This window comes from Castor canadensis, chromosome 3 (genome assembly GCF_047511655.1).
Source record: "Castor canadensis chromosome 3, mCasCan1.hap1v2, whole genome shotgun sequence".
NCBI lineage: Eukaryota > Metazoa > Chordata > Mammalia > Rodentia > Castoridae > Castor > Castor canadensis.
In genome coordinates, this window is record NC_133388.1 from 20050681 (window position 1) to 20073078 (window position 22398).

Sequence of the window (22398 nt, forward strand, 5' to 3'; positions counted from 1 at the left end):
CTCATAAATTGAATAATTAATTGATTCGGCAAATGTTTGCGGAGATGCCTGCAACATGGCAAGCCTGGTGGCCAGGTGGTGGACTCTCCTGGAGTATCTGTGTCTTCTTGCAGCAATCATAGGATTTGGTGTAAAACATTTAGGCAGGAAAAAGCTTTTCTTGATCTCTGTGGTTTTTGATAACCAATTCCAAATCTCTGGTTGCAAATGAGAGGTCTCAATGGCTGCTGCATTTTCAATTTCTGTTAATGAAAAGAATCTTTTCCCTGGTTTTGTAACCCAGCCCTTAATTCCATCATAAGTTACATATCTGGAGTGAGCAAATCAATAAACCCCAAACTATGGCATGTCCATGTTCTCTTGTACTTCAAACAGCTCTTGGAAGCATGGGGCTATCAGTCCGGCATAATGAGCCTAATAAAAATTGCCAGTGTCCCCTCCACGCCTGCTGTCGCTTTGTTCCTGAAGTGCCTGGAGGTATTGTGGACCCTGAGGCATTTCTTCTTTTACTATAATGGGACCCCCTGTTAGTCCTGTCCTTTCTTGTGGCCCCAGCTCAGATGGCCTTCTTAAAGCCTGAATTAATGACAGGCTATGCTGTGCTGATCCCTTTCTCTGTCAGGGGGAGAGCACAGCTTCTTTAGGAGCATGAATGCCAGCTTGTCAGGCAGTAAGCTCTGCATTCAGCCTTACTTCTAAAGACAGGCAGAGCAGACAGCCACAGGGGTTGGGATTTGAGGACCTCTCTAAGTTCCTGTCCACCCTGACCCACACCTGACCTGGCTGTTTCCCATGACTATCAGGAGGCCTACAGTCCATCAGATACCTGTTCACAAGCTGCTGCTATTCATCCATCTGGTTGTTTTATAAACACTGAGTGAGTGAGTGAGCAAGCACCTGCAGAAATGGGGCTGGGCACTGGACACAGTTAAATGAAACAGCCCTGAGGTTGTGCATCCAAAGAAGTTGAAGCTTTGCCACTGAGACAGGTGCCTAGTCCAGCAATTATGATGCATCACGATAAATACATTGATAGGGATATGGATTAAAACCTCATTTCTGGAACACAACTTGTTGAAGGGCAAATAGAGTACCTCAGGATAACATACAACCTCTCAAGTGCCCCTTGGGACATCTAAGTTCATTGTTTCTATGAAAGAGGTGGGCCAAGAGGGAATAGAACCCAGGACTGAGATGTGTTGATGGGCTGGTGTAAAGAGAGACAGGGACCATTTAGAATCTTATATTATGAGCTGTCCTGTAAGAAGGGCCTTGAAAGAAGAGCCTGGAAGAGGACTAAAGGCAAACTTCCAGTTGTGCAAATGTCCAGGTCTCGTTCTGTTCACATTAAACTCATGTCACAAGTTAGGAGGGACTTTTGAGATATGTAAACCCACCGAGGCTTCTCAGAGGACACACTGAAGACTAGACTGGTCAAGCACCTTGCTCTTGTCCTGACAGCACAGGGGAAAATGTGTATCTTTGAACTCTCATGTGCTCATCTCCATTATCCACCAATGTGCCTCTGTTGTCAGTGCCCATATAGGTGCTGGGCCAGTTTTTCTTTTCCTCTTCCTTTGGGAAAAAGAATTAATGAAAAGTTGTAGACTCTACTAGAACCTGGGGCATATGGATTTTGAGATTTCAAACTAAATTCTTTGTGAGTGTGTAGCATTACAGATGTGAGTGTATATTCAACCTCTTGGAGAAGACTTCTATTCATTTATTATACTGTTTACTGAATATCTTCTTTGTGCCAGGCACTGCTCTAGGCCATGAAGTTAGAGTGATAAGCAAGACAAAGGCTCTAAAGCCAGGCGTGTGCAGCACACACCTATAATTCCTGCTCTTGGGAGGCTGAGGCAGGAGGATTGGGAGTTCAAGGCCAGTCTGATCTACATAGTGAGATGATGTTTGAAAGAGAGCGAGAGGGAGAGGGAGAGGAAAAGGGAAAGAGAAAAAGAGAGCAATCTCTACCCTCATGGGACTTATCACGTGGTCATGGACACTCAGGTCAACTTCTGTATTTTAGGAATCTGTTTCATGCATGAGTTTGACAAGTAAAGAGGTTTGTCTCCCCAGTCACCTGGGAAAAAAGCTATGATTTATTCTTCACAGCAGCCTGAATCACTTTGCTTCTCTTCCAGTTAATACCCTAATGTTTAGCTCATGACCTGCAAAGAACATGCATGTAGTGCAGACTCCGTATCTATTTTTAAAAAGTAGCTTTTATAAATGTAATTTACATACCATAAAATTTGCCTATTTAAAAAATGAACAATCCAGTGTATTTTAGTACATTCACAGAGTTGTATATCATTATTACTACCTGGTTTTCTAAAATATTCAGGAGTCCTAAAAGACTCATACCTGTTAGCAGTCACCCCTTTCCTCCTTCAGTCTCTCCCAGTCCCAGGCAACCACAAATCAGTTTTCTATTTCTGTGGATTTGCCTATTTCATATAAATGGAGCCTTTTGTGACTGGCCTCTTTCATGTACTGTAGTGTTTTTAAGGTTCATTCTTGTAGTGTCCATATCTATTTTGAATGAAGAAATGGGCAATCATTTGAGACAGTAGTATTAGCTCCAGTTTGAAGGTGAGGAAGCAAAGGCTGAGAATGTGCTTGTAACTTTTTCGTGGGCACCCAACTTGAAAGTGCTTGAACAAGGATTTGCACATAGGTCTGTCTTGGCTCCAAGGCAAGATCTTGACTTTTCTCATCTACTTTCTGGGCTTCTGAATCATGCTGAATACCATTTCTATATAGGCAAGAGTGTCCCACTAGGTGTAGGTGCCCTGGGCCTCTGGCTTGGCTCCTCCTCATTGTTGTAATCATGGGAGTCCCTCTGCACAGGACTTTGATGTTCTTTATTGGCCTCACAGAGAGTATGGATTCATGGCATGGTAACTTCTGAGTCTAGTAGCATCAAGCTTTTGTCAGTTTCCCAACTGGGAAAGTTATAGAAATAAAAATGATGGGAAAGAGATACTTTCTGGGTTTGAAACTCAGTATCTTGTCACTCATTGTGGTGGAGGAAATGTCAGCTTTCTTGCTTTTTTGTCCATAGTGGATTGTACTGAAACGCTGTGGAGTGTAAGGTGACTTTCCTTCTTCTCCCCCCTCCCAAGATCTCAAGATCTCTGGAGACAGAGACAGAATGTCCATTCCTCAGTTGGTGTTACAGCAGTGGAGGTGGACATAGGTGTGCATGGAAGGGAAAAGCCTAGCATCAGTAGGCTCTTGGGCAGAGATGTGTGTTTTCATTGAATCAGGGAACTAATTAGTTTATGACAGTGAGATAGCACATCTCATGAAGTACTAGTATTCCTCAAACTTCTGTCCTGCTGTGTTTGCTCACATGCCATTCTAGGGAAAACACCCCATCTGATCATTAAACATACAAATGAGCTTTCCATCTTGCTTCTATCAAAAGAAGAAGGAAACTGATCTTGTGTACTTCCAGGTTCCTTTAGAAACACCGCAAAACCTACTTTGACGTACAAATGGTGGGGATTGGTCTTGAAATAGTTAATTATGCAAGTCCATGATAAGTCCAGGACTTTGGTAACAAGTATGTGCTTATTTTGTAGGAATTTTGTGTACTATAGGTTTCTTATGAAAGTAGCCCTATTCCTAGTCTCAGATGACATTTGACTTTCGGACATCAATTCTATGTGATGGAGCAGATGTGCCTGTCCTTATCGTCTGATTCTTACTTCTTCAGCACATGCTGACTGACCTCTGACTGCCAATATTTGTATGGTTTTGCTTTTTTCTTGACTGAACCTCCTTTGCTGCTCCCACGGAAGAAAGTGTTGGAGAATTAGAGCACTCTGAGCAATTGAAGGGACATGGTGTGTAAACACCCAATTCCCTCAGCCTTGTGTAGGAAAACTCAGAGGTATGCTTTTCACAGGGTCTCAGCTTCCCCAACAGAAAAAACTCTGTTCACCTGTAGTGGTAGCTAGCCTTATGCTGCTCTATTTATTGGTTTCCTTGGCTGCCTTCCCATCTTTGTCTCTCTTCTCCATTCCCCTATGGTACTTTTTTCACTTCTCAAACTACTGCTGCTCAAATTCTTATTGCTTCTTGGAGAACTCAAATAAAGGCATATGGTGAAGATTTATCCTTCCCTGCACCTCTGCCTTATGTCTCTGTTTGCTAGCTTTGATGGTGGGATGGAGAGGAGAGGGCACAGAGCTCCAGGATGCTTGACTTCTCAGGCAGGCTAAATGGCTCTCAGGGAATATAAGCAATAAACAAACAGCAGCTTTCTCCCTAAGACATCTTCAGTGAATCCGGGTACTGCTAAGTGATCCATAATGCATGAAGGGACTTGATGAGGCTTGTCCCACCCTCATCAGCTTGTTTCCATAATTCTTCTCAGAAAGGGCCAAATGAAGTACAGTTGGTTCTCATTATTTATGATAATTATTATGTTCGACAGTGTTGCTGCAAACACTGAATTAGCAAATGAAAACCATTGCTTCTAGAGGAAACACAGGGTTAGGTTCCTGCAGGCCTCTGGTCACAACATTCTCATCAACTGATCAGGACATAACCTTGTTTTGTGGGTTTCTGTTTAAAGTCATCTTACTTAATATGTACTGTTGAATCATTTAACAATGGACTCAAGGCAACAACACTGTAACTCAGGCCTGAACAAAGCTTATCTAACATATCTATTTTGTTTGCAAGACACCTCACGTCTTGTACTCAGTAACAATTAGACTGCACTTTAGTACTATGGTTGGCGGCAATTTTTAAACAGGAAATACAGATATGTGAAAAACATGGCACTACATAGGTCATGAAAATCACATCTTGTTTTCTGTATGAGAGCTACCGCAAGAAGGCAGAGCATAGCCTTGCTCAACATTCTCCATTTTAAGGGATTTAGGTGTGGTTCAAGTAGTAGATCCTGAGTTCAAACTCCAGTAATGCAACCAAAACAAAACAACCTCCATAAAATAAACAAAAAACCTCCCCCAAACAAGTCATTTTTCAGTTTTGAACATCCCATATATCATTGAAAAAAGAAGCATTTGATCAGAACAATGTCTTTTTTTGTGATGGAGTCTGCCAGGCTACCTGCATCTGTACCACTGCTCCCCCTACCCCCATTCCACTATGGATGAAGAGTGTCTTCTATCCAAGGCTAGCCCTTCTGTTTACATTGAGGTCCCATTTGCTCTTTGGGGCATCCTTTCTTCTCCAGAACCACCTTCTCTATTTGACTATTCCCACCAGTGTATAAATGGACTTCAGGATCTCCCAACATTCCCTTAGACCCCATATCCCATCTACCCAACACCTAATTCCTTTCCACCCTTCATAGTAAAATTACTGGAGCAAGCAGTCAAAAGTTACCTCACATTCTTTTTCAGCCACCACCACTTCCCAGGGACAGCTCTTATTGAGGTCACCAGTAGATGTTGCATCACCTTTCTCTCTTTTATTTTAAATATCAGTTAGGATGCTTTCTGCCACATGTTGCAGAATGGCCTGTTGAAAGTGGCTTACTGACATGGACTGTTTTTATTTATTTATTTATTGTTTTATTATTCATATGTGCATACAAGGCTTGGGTCATTTCTCCCCCTGCTCCGCCCCCTCCCTCTCCCCCCAACCCCCTTAATACCCGGTAGAAACTATTTTGCCCTTATTTCTAATTTTGTTGTAGAGAGAGTATAAGCAATAATAGGAAGGAACAAGTGTTTTTGCTGGTTGAGATAAGGATAGCTATACAGGGAGTTGACTCACATTAATTTCTTGTGAGTGTGTGTTACCTTCTAGGCTAATTCTTTTTGATCTAACCTTTTCTCTAGTTCCTGGTCCCCTTTTCCTATTGGTCTCAGTTGCTTTTAAGGTATCTGCTTTAGTTTCTCTGCGTTAAGGGCAACAAATGCTAGCTAATTTTTTAGGTGTCTTACCTATCCTCACCCCTCCCTTGTGTGTTCTCGCTTTATCATGTGCTCTAAGTCCAATCCCCTTGTTGTGTTTGCCCTTGATCTAATGTCCACATATGAAGGAGAACATACGGTTTTTGGTCTTTTGGGCCAGGCTAACCTCACTCAGAATGATGTTCTCCAATTCCATCCATTTACCAGCGAATGATAACATTTCGTTCTTCTTCATGGCTGCATAAAATTCCATTGCTGACACTGACTGTTAAAAGAGTTATGTTCTACTGAACAAGGATGTTCCAGGATTGGCTCAGCTATTTTGTAACATAGTGAAGTATCCAGGCTTGTTCACCTTCTGCCCTGCCTCTTTTCACATCAGCATAGGCTCCTAGGTGGTGATAAGAGCACCCAGCAGCCATTATGCCGTAAAAGTATGGGAGGAAGTGAAGTGACTTTTTTTTAATGATTTTTTTTTTCATTATGGAGGTTTTTTTTTTCTTGGAAGCCCCACACATACTTCTTATATATCAACCCCTAAACCAATCACTAGCAAAGGAGAATAGTATTGTCCTTTCTAACTTAGACCAATTATGAGTCATCCCTTGAGTCTGTGAGTAGAGCCCACCTTCCTTGATATGTTTCCATTTAACCAATATTTGAGTAAAATTGGGCGAATGGGAGTGAAATTGCAGGCAGTGTCTACCACATCTTTGATACCTCACAGCAGTTTTGACAGTTGGCCACTTCACTTCTTTATTTTTTTTAATGGTTCAACATTTAGTATTTTTAAATTTTATTCTTTATTGTTGTGTTGTGGGTACATTGTGGCATTTACAGAAGTTCTTACAGTGTATCAAATATATCATACTTGAATTCACCCCTTCCATCCTTCTCCTTCTTTGCCTTTTTAAAGTACTTCATTCTGTTACTTGCTTTGTGACACTATTTCCTCTGACTTTTCCTTTACCTTCTTAGCCACTCTGTTTCCTGTTGGCTCCTTCCCCGTTGCTCCATCTCTACGTGGTTGAATGTCCATGAGCATAGACTTGAGGCCCTTCTGACTTTGGTCTGTAGATTCTATGTGACCTCAGTGGCTCCATAATACTATGAAAATGCTATCACTTCTAAGGGTGTACCTCCAGCTGCCTCCCTAATGTTTCCCTCATGTGGCTTAGGGCCTTTTCCCACTATGAAATTAACACAGAACTGTGATCTTTGCAGCTCAAACCTGCTTCTCTCTTAGATTTCCTCAACTCAGTGAATGGCCCTACCTTCTACATGATTGCTTAAATCAAAATCTAGACAGGATATATGAGTCCTTTCTTTCTTACTTCCTGCCATTCCATTTGCGGCAAGTTCTGTCCACTGTACCTCTAAACAACATCCAGAAACTATTTGTCTCTATCCACTTCTGCTCATTTCACCCTCGTTCTCTGTATCTTTTTAGTTGGTCGCTGGCAACACCTTTTTGTTCATCTCCTTACTTCTGCTCCCAGTAGTTGATTCTTTATTGAGTAGCCAAAATGATCTTTAAAAAATACAGATCAGAATTCTGTAGCCCTTTCAGCTGGGTAGACATTCTCTACTGGTTCTTCTTTCCCTTGGCACACCACCTGAGAGTCTGCTGCTGGCCTCCAAAGCTCGGTGTGATGGCTCCTGCAGACCTCTTCTCTTGTCCAGAGTCATCTCACCCCCACTCTCTCTGGACTTTTTTCTGTTCCTAGAATAAACCAAATTCTTTCTTATTGGAGGGTCTTTGCAAGATCTGCTTTGTGCTTCTTGAATTCTCTTCTATGCAATCTTTATCCTCCTCACTTCTGAAATTTTGGCCCAAACATCAGCTCCTCAAAGAAGCTTTCTGTATAACTACCCACCCCCTCCAGGCCCTTCTGCCATGGCATTGTTACAGATCTCTGCTTCATGTCTATAAATCGATGAGAAATTCCTATTTGTTAGTTTAATGAGCTGAAACTAATACAATTAATAAACTAAAAACACTAAAATGATATCTCCTTGAAGTCAAGGGAGGGGAGTTTTAAGAAGAGGAGCTTAATTAGCAGTGTTAAATGCTCTTGCAAATTGAAGTAATAGTAATGCTAATGAGGACAAGGATGATTATGATGATATGACAATAACAACTAACAGATATATTATTTACACACACACACACATATATATCTATATTTACTATGAACCTGCAGCAGTGCCAGAGATCTTGCATACATTATCCTATTTAATCTTGACAAAGTCTTTATTGTCAAGGAATGTTATCATTTCCATTTTATAGGGGAACTCTAGTTGTGACAAGAATGAAATTGAATTAATGGGATTTAGCTTATATTTAGTACATACTTATCATATTCAACCACTCCATATTGGAAGAAATGAAAATATGAATTAGATGCAGTCATTACTCTTAATGGATTTGGAGAAAACAGGTAGAGGACAGCATACAGATAAGAAGGTGAGATGTAGATATCATGAACCTAGTCCCAGCAGGGTGAAGAGCAGCTTTTAACATGCCATCTGATATCAGCTTTGTCTACTAGCAGTTGAGTGAGCCCCTGATCTGGAACCAGGGCTAGATAAGCTCTTTTAAAACTAAGTTCTCTTTGGAATTATCTACCAGACACTATATGATGCTTTGGGGAATATGAAGGAGATTACTGTGATCTATGAAGTAATAAACCAGAATTTAAAGGATAAAGTGGGATAAGGACCACAGAGGAGATACAATAAGTTGATACTCAAGGTTTAAGGGAAGAAGAGTTCATAGCCATCTCTGGGACTCAGAAAAGGCTGTCTAGAAGACAGCATTTCAGATGATCTTTGAAGGATGAGATGATGTAAAAGGCAGTGATGAAAGGACCAGTAGAGGGAAGGGCATTAGCCAGGTACCAAAGAAGGAAACTGAGACACCCACTTGGAAAAGAGAAAGTCTCCAGTTGTCTGGTGGGGAGATGAGGGTGGGAAGGAAGGTTGGGCCCTTGGGGGCACCTGAGATACTAAGTGGAGCATAGATTTATTTCCATGGCCAATCTGGAGCCTTGGAAAGCTATCATGCATTACAATTTGCACTTCAAAAATGAAGGCATGGTGTTGCATGCCTGTAACCTTAGCTGCTTGGGAGGTGGAGACAGGAGGATCTTGGTTTGAGGCTAGCCTGGGCAAAGTTAACTTCAGACCCCATCTGAAAACAAGCTAAAAGCAAAAGGACTAGAGGCATGCTCTAGCATGCCTAGCAATTGGAGGCTCTGAGTTCAGTCACCAGTACTGCAAAAACAAACAAATGAATGAACAAACAAACAAAGTGGGTATACATCATCTAAATCAGAGAGAGGGATAACTGCAAGCTGAAAAGTCAGGAAGAAAAGGCAGCAATCTGGTTGAGAAAAAATGAGGTCATCAATGGTCACCATTACGCAGGTCTGGGGGACTGGAGAAGAAAGGTCTAAATGTTCAGTACAGAGGTCTGGGTTTTGAGTGGCCACCAGCATGGTGGAGTCAATAATTTCTCTTAAATTACTGGGGCAACAATGTCATCTAGGAGGTGTGCAATAATGGGAGCATTGACTGGTTATACAGTAGAGGAAGGAAGATAATGATTACAGTTCCAGTGCAGGAGGGGTGAGGAGAGGAAGGCATCTTACAATAGCTTTTTGCTGTGAAAGAGCAGAGACAGTCCAGGCTGTTATTATTTCCTTTTATTTCATCTTTGGGTGTACTGAAGGATGAAGAATCATATAATTTCTGTGTGGATTTTCATGCCTGAGAGGCTCAGAAGTGGAGCTGAAAATGGACATTATTACTATTGACTTGACTACTTGACTTGACATGGGTAATGTGTCCTGGAAAACTAGCCCACTGCATTGTGTGGAAAGTCATGTGTATAACTCTTTTTTGTCCTAAAGTAGATATTTCCTCTTCAATTTCCCCATAGTTAGGAACACCTACAGGGCAGGATTCATCTATTTTTTTGTTTCTTTTTTGGTGGGACTAGGGTTTGAACAAAGGGCTTTTCACTTGCAAAGTAGGTGCTCTATCACTTAAATCACACCTCCAGTCCATATTTCTCTGTTTATTTTGGAGATGGGATCTAGCAAACTATTTGTCCAGGCTGGCCTCGAGCCTCCCAATTACAGCCACGCAAATAGCTAGGATTGCAGGCGCGGGCCACCAGCACCCAGCTGGACTCATCTATTTTGATCCCTTGTTTTCCACCTGAAAAGGATCTGAGAGTCAGTGACTGTGCCTGCAGTTCCGCCTTCACACAGAAAGGACTCTAATTGTGAATATGTTTAGGCAAAGAGCTGGCAAAGGTTTAGCCAGAGCAGGGTCTGGGACTTGTAGAGAAAAGAGAAGGGTGTTCCACTAGAAGTTTCCCCAGAAAACCTTCTAAATGGATAAATCTCCAAAACCATCCCATTTTCACCTATTCTTTGCTTCTGGAGTTCTTGATCTTTTAACTGTTTTACATAATGCTTATCTCTAGTACCTGGGATGAAATGCACCAATTTTACCGCAATGAACAGGGCAAAGCAGCTCTTGGAAGCTGCTCTGGCAGGAAGTGGAGGCTGAATTCTAATTGAAACTTCTTTGGGGACCATGACTCACTGGCTTTCATCCCCATGACCATGTAGAGATTGGTCAAGTTCCAGGAAATGGTTGATGATCTACAGCCAGCTTAGTGGTACAAAAGAAAGGAGACAGTACTGTTAAATGGATGTGCATCCCAGTTATCAAAGATACCAGTGCTGTTTCCTTGCTAATAGGAATCTAAAGTGCACACAAGGATGCCACCAGATGTTTCTGAATAGGTACCTCACATTTTTATGATCACTGGTACTGCACACTTAAAACTAAGATTTTCTTTGAAGCTGGCTATTAAGTAGACACTACACTTTTGGAATCTATTACTGGATCTAAGTCTCCAACCTAGTAGCCACACACTGGAGTGAATTTTAAATGGGAAGATGGTGAAATAATGAATAGCTAACTTTAATGTTTAGCGTGATTTTATTATTGCATTAACATTTTCTTTTTAAATGACAGCACCCCACATTAATGTGGCTGTTGGAAATTAATTTATTCCTGCATACATTTATTCATTAAGCAAATATTTACTTACTGGCTGTCTAGATTTGTGCAGGACTCTGAGAAGTGAGGATGAGGGTCATAGTTTATACATTTCATGTTTGTCAAGAGAAATGTTCTATTGTCCTAAATTAATTCTAAAATACAGTTTTTAATATTTAGCACATCTGAAATCAGAATGTGTGTTCTATTCTTTTTCTGTGGTGCTGAGCATTAAATCCAGGGCCTCACGCATGCTAGGCAAGCACTGTACCATTGAGCTACATCCCCACTCACAGAATGTGTTTTTCTATCGACGGTGTGTCATAGCTGTGTTGGCAATTTTAGTTTTTTAGAAAGGCATGAGATGATGCATTTTGTAACTGATGGTGTTATGGTGGTTTGGATTCAGGGCTTTGTACTTGCTAGTTTTAGGTGCTCTGTCATTTTTAGCCACATTCTGAGACCCTGATGAGATGGATTTTTTAGGTGATGCTTGCGCAATACTACATTGGCACCACACTTTGAACAATATGGTGTCTCCATTTGGAATCTAGTATTAATGTCAAGTCGGTGGTTTTAGACATTAATGTCGATCCAGAGACACCAGGGCTTAGGTACCCGGATATTCAGGTCTAGGAGAGAAGATGCAAAGGAGCGCATGAATTTAAGCTGCATGGGGAGCAACAGCAGGGTGGAGGTGTCTCCTGTCTCTGCATCCACTCTGTCTTTCTGGCTTCATGTATAAATTCATTGCAGTGTGACTGTCGGGTATCAGAACAGAGCAGGAGGAATGAGAGTGTGGGAGATGGGGACTCACACCTAGAGATTAGGGTCAGTGCATATACCTGATGATGGTAAAGTGAACAACAGAGCTCTGATGATAGCAGCAACATCCATCTATCAAATACACTATTTAAAGATAACAATCCTGTAAGCTATGTATTCAGAGAGCACCATTCTTATTCTTTCTTGTTTTATGTGTGAAACTGGGGTTTGGACAGGGTAAGTGATTTTCCAAACATACAGTTAATACACAGCAGCACCAAGATTAAGGCTTTGATCTACAGGGCATCAAAGTCTACTCCATTTCCAGTGTGCTACACATATCCCATTATCTCAAAATGTGGATTGACTTTATGTCTAGCCACGTGAAGTCCCAGAAGCCAAGTATTGATAGATTATAAAGACTTACATAAAGTAACCTCAGAATCTAAAATTAGGGTCACTGAACAAGATTATACAGATGTCTTAAGTAACTTCTTTGTGTGTTGTAGCTCAGAGCATGGACTGGACAAGGTAAGGAGGAGTGGATGCTCAGTGGTCCCAAAGGAGTAACTGTTTGCCTGATGTGTTAAGTGCCAAAGTTCAAGAATTTGTTACTTTACTCCAATGAGACCCTCATAGAGCAGAAGTGTTGCTATAGCTAAGATTCCAGAACTCAGTGATAGGGTATTTTAATAATAATCCCAAGAGGAGTTTGCTGCAGTGATGAGCTCATAGTCCACAATTGGGAACTGATGAACAATTTTAATTATGTTTTTAATATTTGTGAAGATGTTCTCCTGCCAGTAGATTCCTTTCAGATTCGATCCCATGTGGACCTTAAGGAAATTTAAAATGTTTCGACTTATTTAAAATTTCTGGATTATTTTCTATGAGCTATTGAAGAGCTAAGAAGAATTTTACAAATTATAATAAAGAGTGTAAGCTTTCAAATGCCAAAAGTAGTTATTCAAATCTGGGAATGAGGACAGACTCTAAGTTATTCACTTAAACCTGTTTCTAATTTCTTCCCACACAGGCGACAGAACACAGTAGACTTTTATTAATTTAGAGGAATATCTCCACTGAATGGTCAGAAAAATTGTTCTTCCAATGATGCACACATCAAGGCTATCATCCCCCTTATCACCACTCTTTCTGTCATCACTAAGCATTTATTACATGCTTAACCATCTGTTGCCTTGGTGAGGTGTCTCACAAAGAGGCTTGCAAGGTTTCATCATTCTCTGTTTTTTAGAATTTTCAATATAAGAACATACAGGTGAAGAAACACATAGAAGTGAGGAGAATTAGAGTATTCTGAATGAGCACATTAATGATTGCGCAGTGGGAAATTTACATAAAGGCCACAGGCGATGGCACTTTTTTTTTCAATTTTTAAGTAGGTTTATTTTTTTTTCAATTTTTAAGTAGGTTTATTTGTTTTTCAGTTTTTAAGTAGGTTTATTATGTTTTCCAAGGGCACAAAGCAACATTACTAGAATGCCTGAAAGGGGAAGTTTGAACGTCCTTGAAGTTGCATGTTAAATTTAGGGGAGAAAGAGATAGCTGGCGATAACTCAGGTCAGGAATTGATCCTGAAGGGATATCTTGCTGATGGAACTATGCTCTGAAGACCAATGAGAGAGAACCTCTCATAGACTTTTGCCCATGTAGCCCTAGGCATAAACACAGTCACTGGATGAGCCAAGGTTATCTATTACTGGTATCTAAGATCTCAAAGGGAATTGTTGAGTCTCAAAACTGAACAGTCCAAGCAAAGCTCAATGTAAGGTTTAGATGCATTCAGGCTCAGGTATTTCTTCATTATTTGTATTCTTTACATCGTTTTGTTTTTAGGCCTAAATTCCTTCCTGGAGTTTCCAAGATGACTGCCAATGGCATTAGAGCGTTATCTTTCTTACAGGTTTACATCTTTCAGGAAAGAGAAAACTCAATTCTCTTAGGCTAAAATGAAAGTCTTGCAATGGAAGTATCTTGGTCCTGATTGGCCTGTTTTGGGTTAGATATGTATCCTTTAACCAATCATGGGTGGTTGTGAATTGAATGTGCTGGAGCATGTACTTTACTTCTGGAGCCTAGGAGTGAATGCAGTGAAGCCCAGCCCCAAGAGCATAGAGTTGAGCTTTAGTGCTTTCCCTAACCAAAACAAAGGTACAGTTGCCACACCATGGCATGGTCGTTGATGCTGAAAGAATGATGGGAGGAGAGAGAGGATGGATGAGGAGGGTAGCAAGGATACTAATTGGGTGACTGTTGAATGCTAGGCAGAGAATCATGGTGGATTAGACAAGGAGAATGGCAATGAGGTGGAGCAGGATGGGCAGGTTTGATTTATATTTTGGAGATGAAATCCATAGGATTTGCTGCTGGAATACATGTTGGGGGGTAAGAAAAAGAAGAATTAAAAAAACTATGCTTATGAACTGAACAACTTGGTAGGAGAGAGGTAGCATTTTTTTAATAGGTGAAGCTAGAAGGTTTTTATTTTATTTTATTAGTATTACTTTAAAGTCAACTGTGTTATTCTGTCTTTGTTTGATTTGAGAAGCTTGTTGGATATCCAAGTAGAAATTTTAACTAGGCAATTGGAGGTAGGAGTCTAGAATTTAGAGGGTAGGGCTGGAGATATACATACACATACTCATGGACGTATGAATCCATAAAAATAAAGGGTGGTTATAGCAATTTTTTGTTTTAAAAACCCATGTAGCTGGTTCATTAGCTTGACTGGCCATGCTGAGAGTGCAAACAAAAAAATAGCCTTATTTATCTTCAACTGCTATTTTCACACTTGCTCTGTTAAACCATCCCTGGATGATATCTCAGAAACATCACACAGCTTTTTCTGGAAAAAAAAGAAAAGAAAAGAGAATAAAATAGACATGAAACTTCTATTATCTTTTAAAATTTTCAGGTATTCAAGACTCAAGTTCTATTAAACTACAGCATCATCCGCCCATCCCATTCAAAGCTCTTCTTTACCCGTGGGTCAGGCCCAGCCTAAGATACAGCAGAGAAGTAGTGGAAAAGGGAGGCTGGGTCTGTTTTTTTTTCTCCCCTTGTCTAGACTCCTGCCCTGCTTGCTTTGTTGCTTCCTGTTCCTGAGGTCAGGTGGCAGGGAGAGACATGATTAGAAGGCAAAGTTGTGGCTTAGCTGGTGCCTTCTGTAGTTCTTTACCACCATGGGAGACCCTCTGGGCACTCTGTCTTCAATCTCCCATCGCAGACTACCTGCTAGAAGGTAATCCATGTCGGATTTTTCATCACAGACCCCAGAGAGCACCATTGACCATGTTCTCCTGCACTTGTGTAGTGGATATGGCAGCCCTGAGTCCCAGCAAATCTCTTGTACTCCTTCCTACCTGGAGCGCTGCAAGGCGGACTTATGACAGATGCAGCTTAGCAAGCCCCCAACATGGTCCCTGATGCATGACCGCCTTCTGCCAACCACCCTGATCTCTCTGAGCAGGTCTCATACTGCCCATTCTTTTGCCATAGTGCTCACCAATGCTGCTCCTTCAGTATAAAATGTACCTTTTCTCCAGTGAATTCTCTTATATAAGTTGGAAGTGGTAGGTGGTTTCTGAACCAGTTTCGTCTTCTCTTAGCACTCCTCTAACCACTAGTTATCTATCCAAACCACTGGGCATGAGTGCTAGGGCCTCAGTATGACCCCCCAAGCCAACAGGAAAAGCCTCATTTAACATTTCAATGGGACAGAGAAATTCTTCAAATGAATGCCACAAGGAATTCCAATATATAAAGGAAGTAGACATGGTGCTACGTGGGGTGCAAAGGAGAGTGAGGGGCTTGGTGCTCTAGACTGGCTCCTGTGCAGTCTGAAACCCATGGTGCTTGGGCAAGTCAGGCACAGTTACCCTAACAAGGACCATTTCCCACTATTCACAGTTCTACAGTGTTAGGATTGTCCATAATTTTCTGGTGAAAATAACAGTTTGTGTAAGTCCTGTGGGGATGAAAACAATCCCAGTGCGGCCCATTTGTGCTGCACAGGACCATCTGTTGGGTACCATGGTAGCCACTTTGCAGTGCCCAGTCCTACCAGGTGGTTACTGGCTTCTCTGCCTCCTGACCCTGACTGAGAAGTTTTTGGTGAGTGCTGGGCATATGGGTGGGTGCCTTTTATTTTTTTTCTTTTGGCAGTACCGGGTTTGAACCCAGGGCTTTGTGCTTGCTAAGCAGGCACTCTACGGCTTGAGCCATGCCCCCAGCCCTGGCTGCCTTTGTGAATGGAAAGATCTGCCTCTAGTTCTGAATATGGCAACTGCTCCACATGCAGAAATAATTTGGTCATTTTCTTGTGGCTGTGTTAGCTTGGGGTATTAGAAAAATTGACAAGAATTCTCTGTAAAGGTTTTCACCTTTGTACATGATGTAGTTCTTAGAAGGCTAATCCCACTCTACTAGTTACAAGTTCTGGACCTTAGACCAATTACCTAACCTTTCTGGGCCTCAGTTTCTCTACCTGTTAAACTGGGGACAAGACTCGGACCTCGGTTCTGGACTGCTTAGGCTTGGTGAGAGCATTCGTGTGAAACACACAGTACTGGCCTGGAGCAAGCACCTGGAATGTTATGGATTGTACTAGTTTCCTATCGCTGTTATAACAAGTTACCACAAACCATATGGCTTAAAAAACACAAATTTATCATCATATCATTTTTCAGGTCACATACTTCTTAAATGCTTGTGATGGGACTAAAATTAAGATGTCCACAGGACACTTGTGGTTCTTTCAGAGGATCTAGGGGAGACTCTTTCCTTGCATTTTCTACTTCTAAAGGCCACTCCTATGGTTTGCAACTCCTTGTTGTAGCACTGTGACCTTTCTTTTGGTCCTCACATTCTCTTCTCTGCTTTTGGCCCTCCTGTCTTCCTCTTTAAGGCCGCTGGGCCCACTCAAATAATCCACTGTAACTCCCTCCATTTCAAGATCCTTAATTTAATAACATCTGCAAAGTCCCTTTGCCACATCAGGTAACATATTCACAAGCACCAGGGATTAAAATAAGGGTATTTTTGGGGAACCACTATTTTGCCTACCATACCACATTTTTATTTAAAAATGATCTTTTAAGTATCTATAGTATGTAAGACCTTCTGCTCCATGCCAGGCAAATAAAGTGAATATGATACAATGCCTATGACAAAATAGGTATATAAGGACAATGACATTAGTGATAATCATAGTAGTTGACACTTACTGGGTGTTTACTGTATGTCAGGTATTGTTCTAAGCATTTTCATTGAATTATCTTGCTGAAGTCTTACCACGGCACTAAGAGAAAGGTATTATTCCCATTTTAAGGATTAAAAAAAGAACACTGAAGCTTATTTTTTTTCAAAGGTCACATAGTTAATGGCATGAGCTCAGGCCTGTCTGAGTTTAAGCTTGTATAATCAGTCATATTACTCCATACTGCCTCTTAAAAGAAGGGTGGGTATAGCTTGGGCTCTCTTCCTAACAGTGTCTATAAATAAAGATTGATCAGTTTAAGTAGAGCAGATCACACAGTAGCCCCAGTGGAAAGCCTGTGGGCAGAACTCTTAGGGGAACCAATGTTTCCAGGAGACATGCCATTGGGGGCCCAAAGCTGCCAAGTTCATGTCCTTGAAAGTTGGGCAAATGTTGGCTTGTCTTTTCATAAATCTAACAATGGGTTATTCATTCTACCAAACTGGGTTCTTCCCAAGATCACTTATCACCATGGGGTCTGCATCAACCCAAGAGAATAATAGAGAAAGATCCCAGGGCAATGCTTTTGTCATGCTTCACATTCACACCCCTGGTGATTTTCAAAGGCAAAGAAGAAAATACATTCAGGTGAGTCAGAAAGAAAGGCAGCAGTTGACTCCTAAAGGCCACGTTATTCTTCATCTTTGCCAGGATTTCCTTTAGTGGGGACGAAAATTTTACGTGGCAGACAAGGCCAAGTGCAGGTTGGATTCCAAGTTGAGTGCTTCTCCTCCTCTTCCTCCTCCTTCTTCTTCATCTTCATGCGGCGTGTTGGAGATGAAATCCAGAGCCTCACATATGCTAGACAAACACTCTACCACTGAGGTGCAGCCTCAGCCCTTGAATGAGATCTAAAGAGACTGATGTAACTGACACTGGCGGGACCAGGAGAGGAGAGCAAGTTACAGGAGGGTCTGTTCAGCGTGTGCTGGGGCAGGTGAGGTGAAAGGACGAGGTGCTGAGGCCACCCTAGCTCCTAGCCTTTATAGGGTCATCTGGGAGTGAGGATGGCTGTTTGTGCAGTAGGATTTAGATATGTATCTTCTCAGTTTCTCTTGGGACAGCTTCTCTCTCTCAATCCCTTTGGTGACATCTCTCTCCTTAGGAGTCATGGCATTTTAGACACATTTGCAGATGGGCTATTAGGAAAATAGTTAATTATGGCAGATAGAATGTTCATACATTCTGGACTTTTTAGGACAGTATGATTTTGAGTAATTATTTTTTCAATGATCATGGATGAAATGAATAGTATCTGATTTTAATTATTGAGTATTTGTAAGACTTAACATTAATAAAATCCACAAATCAGAAAAATTTAATGACTTACCATGGCTGTCTTTCATTCCTCCCTCCCCCTTTCTCTCTCTCCTTTGAACTTTCCTTTCTTTTCTTCCTTCTTTCTGCCTCCTTCTCCCTCTTTCTTTCCCCTCCCTCCCTCCCTTCTTTCCTTCCTTCCCCCTCCTTCCTACCTTACTTTTCCTCCCTCCCTCTTTCTTTTTTTCTTCCTTCCTTCCTTCCTTCCTTCCTTTCTCTTTCTTTCTTTCTTTCTTTCTTTCTTTCTTTCTTTCTTTCTTTCTTTCTTTCTTTCTTTCTTTCTTTCTTTCTTTCTTTCTTTCTTTCTTTCTTTTCTCTCTCTCTCTCCCTCTCTCTCTTTCTTTCCCTTCCTTCCTTCCTTTCTTTCCTTCTTGCTTGCTTTTTCTTTCTCTCTCTTTTTTCTCTTTCTTATACCTACTATGGGACAGGCATTAAGCTTAGAATTTGGGATACAACATGAATAATTTCTAGTTACTGACTGCCAGGAGTTTATATTCTGGTAAGATGATTCATCAGTTTTACTCAACAGCTGTTCATTGAGCATGTAGGTACTGGGACACAGGTAACGAACAAAACAGGTAATGAAAAAAATCTTACACTTAAATGGGAGATTTATTTTCTAATGGGAAGAGACATACAATGAACAAGCAGAATACTATTTCAGGCAGTGATAAAATTAAAGTGCTGTGAGGAAAATAGAGCCAGACAGCAATCTAGAGAGTAACTGGTGGGGAGAGTGGTTCTTCTACCATGGGGTGATGAGGAGGGAAGGCCTCATTGAGGAGGTGGCATTAGGAAGGAGCCCAGCTTGCAAGGATCTGGGCAAGAATGTTCTAAGTACAGAGAACCACAGAAGCAAAGTCCCAGAGATTGGAGCTAACTGGGCCACACTAGAAGCCCAGTGTGGCTGCAGGGTGCTAAGGGACAAGTAGTAGAGGGTGGAGTTGGAGAAGTGGGCAGGAGTCAGAACATGGAGAATTAAGAAAAGGAGTCTGGTGTCCTTGAAGTGTCTTGGGACTCCCTGGAGGGTTTTCAGCAAACTAGTGAGGATTGGATCACTGTTGGAAGACAAAGCCATGGTTTAATTTGAGGTAGTTGGAGTGGGAGGGGAGAGAAGTGGTAGAAATCAGGATCTCTTTGGAGGTGGCATTGGCTGGATTGGTTGTGAGCTCCAGGACAGAATGGCATCAAAGGTGAGTCTGACCTTTTTAGCTGAGTCCCTGAGCCAATAAGAGCACCATTAAATGAAGTGCAGAAGTCTAGGGGAAGAGGTGGATTTGGGGTTATGTTGTGTGAGTGCAAACAAGATTTTTTTTAAATCATGTTCATTGTGAGTGGACATCCAAATGGACACATTGACTTGACAGTGAGCAGTGAGTGAAATGCAATGTTAGATGTGTCCACTTTGCTTTAAGAGTGGGATAGTTTTTGCTTTAGAAATTGTGGTAATCTAAATTACAATGCCAATGTTGAGGAAGGAAGGAAACAGTTTTGTTGAGTGTTGCTTATCTGCCAAGCACTGTGCTAGCTATTTCACATATAATATTTTTCATGAGACATAAGGCTTGAGAGGCATCCGTTATGTACTGTGTCAAATTACCCACTCTGGAATCAGATTTCCAGGTTCAAATTCCAGCCATGTCTCTTACTAATGGCATGTTCTGGGCTTTGTTTGCTCGTCTGTAAAATAGGGTAATAATAGTCACTACCTCAAGCTATTTAGACATTTAAATGAGTTAATGCATGTGAAATGCTTGAAATAATGCCTGGTATATAATAGGCACTCAAGGAATGATTGTGAGTTTAATATTGCTATTATATTTGCTCCATATGGTGTACCTCACCTAGATGAAAGAGTAAGGTGTGTTATAAGAAGAGTGTTGCTTTAGAATCTTGTTTCAACCTATCAGTCAATGTACAGGGTGCCTGCATTCTGTTCTTGGTTTTTGCCATGATTCAATTTTATGAGCAATTCTTCTGTTATAATTTATATTCATGACTGTTTCTATTCTTCTTGCTACATAATAAACCACCCTACTTACTGGCATGAAAGAAGCATTTTATTATTCAGGACTTTAGAAATTTAGGCAAGACGTAGAGGGAATAGCTGTGTATATTCCATGATGTTTGGGGCTTTGTGTGGGAAGATTTGAAAGCTATAGGCAATGGTAGGGCAGGGGGAGTGGGGGCTGGGACCAGTAGATGGTATATCATAGCTCATGTGAATGGAGGCTGATGCTGGCCCTCAGCGGAGGTCACAGCTTGGCTGCCTCCTGCAACATCTGTATGTGGTCACACTACAGGGTCTCTAGGCATTGGCCAGCTTGGGCTTCCTCACAGTGTGACCACAGATTGTAAGACTGAGCGTCCCAAGAGAACCAGACAGAAGTGGCATGGCTGTCTCTTCACAGCCTGTCTGGATTCAAGGAGAGGTAGCATAAATTCCACATTCCCGTGGGAAAAGTATTAAAATACATAGTAAGAAAATTATGTGGGATGGGAGATAATGTTGTGGTAAGTTTTGGAAAAAATACATTCTGCCAGCAGACTTAAGCAGGACGTCATTTATGAGCTTAACTGACTTAAAGGATCCATGCTCTGAAATCAGGGTCTCTCTTACTTATTAAAAAGACTTTAATGCTCTTAACCTAAATTGTTTTTAGAATTCAAAGACTGACTCATTAGAATGGGTAAGTTTTCATTTGTTTAATCAATTATAAATTCTGATCTGTGCAAGATTCTGTGCTAATTGCTGAAGGGGCATATTGAGATACCAAGAAGTCAACAAGCTAAAAGGTGAAGGTGAATCCAGTTGGTTTGCAATTAACTAGTCTCTGGAGAGACAGAGTTGTACTGACAATCCCTAATGATAGTTAAAATGATGAAAAGAAGACAGAAAACAAGTTTAATGGAAGCTTAGTATTGCATTCACTGTTCAAGAGCACACTTTCTATTGTATAGATTTTACCTATTAATTAATGATTACAACAATTATTAAGTGTTTTTACTATAGTCATTCATCAGACTAAGTATCCTAGCAGTATCGTATATCTAATTTGCAGTGGAACCCAGTGAGATGGTTATCTTATTGTATCCATTTTCTAGATGAATGGTGAAAGTTGTCTGGCCCTGTGGTATGTACTCAGGGGGATAGGAGTATTTAATACAAAGCTGGGACTAGAATCCAAGTTTTGGGTTTTCTCTTTGGTATTCTTTCTTACAGACTTGAGTTTCCAACTGTGTTTCATAAATCTTCCGGTTCCCAAGGAGGTCTTGGGCTCCAGTGCAGGGGCTGAGGGGGAGCAGCACTCCTATGACTCTGGACCCTTACTCTAAATTCCAACTTTGCAGTTTACTTTTGGGATCTATTGTATTTTATATTTAATATAATCAATATATACATAAATCTATCTTTAATATATTACAGCTGCATTATCTAAGAGAAACACAGAACACCAAATGGTGTTCAGACTTTTAGAGCAAACCCTTCCTTCAAACAGAATTTTATATCATATGTGTCTATAATTCAAACTTAAAGTTTGAATTTTGTTGAATTGAATTTCCATTTAATCTTTAGGCCATTTGAAGGAAGAGTTTCGTTCTAAAAGTTTGAATACCTCTGGTCTGTTCCACACTGCTCTTGGATATTTTTAGCTTAAAGATTTTGTCTGTAAGCAGTCTCTATGCCATTATTCTCACTTCAAGCTCAAGGTCTCAGTCAGTAGCTACAGTCTTTTCTGCTGGTGTTTCTCTTGCATTGACATGACTGTAACCATTAAAATGCCCATGCAAGCACAAATCCATAAAATTAAATGTTACAGAACAGGTAGAGTTTGTTCAAGTTTTAAAACATTCAGTTTGATTTAGATCATATGTCTGTTAGGATCTCCTGGCTGATTTGTACATAAATATTTCCCAGAAAGAGTGATCATATTGTGACTTTTGTTTTCAATGTTCCTTTTCACATCAAGTTTGCTTGGTGAAAAATGATTAAGAAATCATCTTAAAGTGCAATAATCACTCTTTTCTTTAGAGAAAGTGAAGTTTGACTGA

General features: G+C 40.9%; 1 protein-coding gene across 3 annotated transcripts in view; it reads left to right on the top strand.

Moving 5' to 3' along the window:
* The window catches only part of Kcnk10 (potassium two pore domain channel subfamily K member 10), a 129955-nt gene that overhangs the window by 14508 nt on the left and 93049 nt on the right, over positions 1–22398 (top strand). The window lies entirely within an intron of this gene.